Raw genomic sequence first — 3,846 nt, forward strand, 5'->3', positions numbered from 1 at the left:
AAAGACATTGAGGAGGAGGAACAGAGGGAGAAAAGAAGAAAGAAAGGAGGGAAAAAGGGAAAGACACCGAGGAGGAGGAACAGAGGGAGAAAAGAAGAAAGGAAGGAGGGAAAAGGGAAAGACACTGAGGAGGAGGAACAGAGGGAGAAAAGAAGAAAGGAAGGAGGGAAATGGGAAAGACACTGAGGAGGAGGAACAGACGAAGAAAAGAAGAAAGGAAGGAGAGAAAAAGGGAAAGACACTGAGCAGGAGGAACAGAGGGAGAAAAGAAGAAAGGAAGGAGAGAAAAAAGGGAAAGACACCGAGCAGGAGGAACAGAGGGAGAAAAGAAGAAAGGAAGGAGAGAAAAAAGGGAAAGACACCGAGCAGGATGAGCAGAGGGAGAAAAGAAGAAAGGAAGGAGGGAAAAAGGGAAAGACACCGAGCAGGATGAGCAGAGGGAGAAAAGAAGAAAGGAAGGAGGGAAAAAGGGAAAGACACCGAGGAGGAGGAACAGAGGGAGAAAAGAAGAAAAGGAGGGAAAAAGGGAAAGACACCGGGGAGGATGAAAAAAGGGATAAAAGAAGAAAGGAAGGAGGAAAAAAGGGAAAGATACCGAGCAGGATGAACAGAGGGAGAAAATAAGAAAGGAAGGAGGGAAAAAGGGAAAGGCACCGAGCAGGATGAGCAGAGGGAGAAAAGAAGAAAGGAAAGTCTGGTTCTTTCCTCTTCCTCCTTCAGTCCATGTGCAGCAGAAGTCCTGTAGGATTTGTGTGTGAGGCGTCAGGAAGGTCACATTACATATTGCACCAGTTATATTACAGGGTTTATTCTTGGGTTTATTATCTTAGTATCACTCTAGACAAGACCTAGGCAAGGAGCGTCCGGCGGAACAGGGCAGAGTTTCCTGTCAACTGCTGGCATTGGGGCTCGCTTTGATGCTCTTTTTGGGCTCCACCCACACTTTTCCGCTCTTTACAAGTACTGCACCCGACAACACGCCCCATCTTTGCCTGCGCAAAATGACTAATGGTGACTGTTTTTTTAAGCAAAAACATTAAACATAGTCCAGTAAGGTGCACAGCTCCAAGGTTTTTGGCCTGGGCACGGTATCCTGTTCGTGACGCCAAAATGTAGCACCCAGGGGGCATCAGGCATGCAGGGTCTTGTACCTGAGTTACTCGTCACCGGGCTGGTGTGGTGGTCTGGGATGTATCGGAAGCCTGCCCGGTTTTGTGCCCCAAGGTGTACACCAATAAGTAGGGAAGATAATGGGGGTAGTAGTGGTAGAAGTTGTTGTGACGTGACGTCACCACTGGTTCTCGGCCAGAAATTAGCTGCCGCTGCTGTCGCTGTTCTCCAGGGCGGATGGTAATGGCAGCCGAGGATGGTATCGCTCACCACAGGCGGACTGGGCCCCGGGAAGGATGATGAGAGGAATAGTAATGGTGATGGCCTTTGGCGCCGAGGAATGGGGCGGCGGCGCCGGTAATAAGAGTCCGAGTCAAATGCTGCAGTTCCAGGTGTCTTTACTCACTCTTTGTGCCGCTCGCCCGGGTAGATCCGGTCACTCGCTGTAATGTGCTCCGTTGACCTGAGATAAGTTAGAAGCAGTCACTGGTGTTTGAAAGAAGAAAGTCCTTTGTCAGAGTTGCCCTTCCAGCCAGGAGGAACCTGGGCCGAGCGCTCCGCTCCAAGCCCCAGACCCGTGAAGAGAAGAGAAGAAAGTGGTGATGCTGTCGTGTCCCAGAACTGGTGTCCCGGGAAGACTGACTGAAGATTGTGTGAGTTGCTCCTACTTCTACCCCAAGTGGAATCCGCCCCCCAGGTGGGTGGCTTCAGTGATCGGGGAAGTCCCATGCCTCGTGATGGCCACCCCTCAGCCTACACTGAGCCATCCCCCTGTGGGAAGGCTCCTAAGCTTTATGTAAGGTGTGAATGTGGAACACCGATGATTAACCGCCTCCTTACCCGAGGCAAATATCGCACCTTAAATAAGATAAAATACTCTGTGGTGACTGGAGCCTCAGGGGCGCCATAGGTCAGTAGGTCAGCTTGGGGTTCAGAAGATCAGGGCCGTGGTCAGTAGGTTAGGGTGGGTTCAGGAGGTCAGGACGGTGGTCAGTAGGTTAGGTTGTGTTCAGGAGGTCAGGTCGGTGGTTAGTAGTTCAAGGCAGTGGGGCAGTAAATCTCTTTCAGGGCGGTGGTCAGTAGTTCAGGGCAGTGGGGCAGTAAATCTCTTTCAGGGCGGTGGTCAGTAGTTCAGGGCAGTGGGGCAGTAAATCTCTTTCAGGGCGGTGGTCAGTAGGTCAGGTTGGGGTTCAGGAGGTCAGGGCGGTGGACGACCTCTCTGTGAAGAGTTATTAGTGTACTTATCCAGTAAACAATACAATAGTGATGTGTGAATTTAGGCAGATTCCATCATCATTACTATATTGTTTTCTTTTCAATAACATTAATAAATATTCACAAAACCCCCGACAATTATATATTTTCTTAAAGAAACCACTAAAGCAAAGAAACTCAAGTTCCCTTCTCGTGAGATGAATCCAAAATCATTCGGGTGAAATCCTGACATCATCCATCATTATAGACTAAACTGGAGCAAACGCCAAAGTAATAATCCTCAGTGGACCCAGCGATCATAATCCACCGGAATAAGAATCATCCTGAGAACATCTGAATGTGGACGATATTCCCAATATTCTGCGGTGTCGTCCTCCGAACCAGAAGATCATCAGTCTCTATCAACCACTAATGATTCCTGTGCGAGAAGATGAAGGTGTCTCTTTTGTGTCTTCATGTAAAGATGGAGGTTGCAGATGTCTCTGTGGCGCAATCGGTTAGCGCGTTCGGCTGTTAACCGAAAGGTTGGTGGTTCAAGCCCACCCAGGGACGATGGTCGCTGCTGGGGTTTTTTTTTTATTGTATTTTTATTGTATTTTATTGTATTTTTTAAATAAATAAAAAGCAGGAAAACAGCAGAATCGGCCGCTGCACCTGATATATACTGATATATACCTGGGGGAATGGAGACTTATAACCGATGTGTCCTAGGAAATAACATGTGAAGCAGCTGAGCCATATGTAAAGCGTTGGTGGTATAGTGGTGAGCATAGCTGCCTTCCAAGCAGTTGACCCGGGTTCGATTCCCGGCCAACGCAGGCAATGTTTCTTTTTAGCACCCTCCTGTCCAGGTCACATTTTTCTTATCTGATCAGCATATAACTAATTTTTCTTTCCTAAAATGTTACATGGTTTTCGCCTTGTGAGTTTTTAGACCCCTTCCCCGCATGTCTGGCTCCTGATTTTTGCTCGCCAATCACAGTAATACCGCAGCCATCTTTGCTACTGGCATTACTGTAATGCGCAGTGCGCTGTGAAAACAAAGAAAAAAAATACTTACAGTCAATGACCCCATCACACACGGGCGATCTTCCGATTTTCCATTGTTTTGTTTTTTCCTCTCCTTCTTCCGAGAGCTGTAACTTTTGGATTTTTGCGTGAATCTTTCCATATAAGGGCTTATTTTTTGCTAGACAGGTTGTACTTTTGAATCAAACCAGAGGTTTTACCATATAGTGTACTGGAAAACAGCAAAAAAATTCCAAGTGTGAAAAAAATTGCAAAAAAAAGTGCAACTGCCTGATTGTTTTTAGGATACTTTATTGTCTGTGTTCACTATATGGTAAAGCTGAGGTATCTATGTGATGCCTCAGGTCCGTGCGAGTTTGTAGACACCAAACATGAATAGGTTCACTTTTATCTAAGGGGTTAAAAAACTTCACAAGTTTGTAAAAAATAATGCGCATTTTTGTGCCATTTTCTGTGATCCGTAGCGTTCTCATTTTTGGGATCTATGGCTCA

At 46.9% G+C, this 3,846-nt stretch overlaps 1 non-coding gene across 1 annotated transcript; it reads left to right on the forward strand.

Annotated features, from left to right (window-relative positions):
* Positions 1–3,071: 3,071 nt before the first annotated feature.
* On the forward strand, positions 3,072–3,143 carry TRNAG-UCC (transfer RNA glycine (anticodon UCC)). Its single transcript has one exon. It is a non-coding gene; the product is annotated as a tRNA-Gly (tRNA).
* Positions 3,144–3,846: the final 703 nt, after the last annotated feature.

Source organism: Anomaloglossus baeobatrachus, chromosome 3 (assembly GCF_048569485.1).
Source record: "Anomaloglossus baeobatrachus isolate aAnoBae1 chromosome 3, aAnoBae1.hap1, whole genome shotgun sequence".
Taxonomy (NCBI): domain Eukaryota; kingdom Metazoa; phylum Chordata; class Amphibia; order Anura; family Aromobatidae; genus Anomaloglossus; species Anomaloglossus baeobatrachus.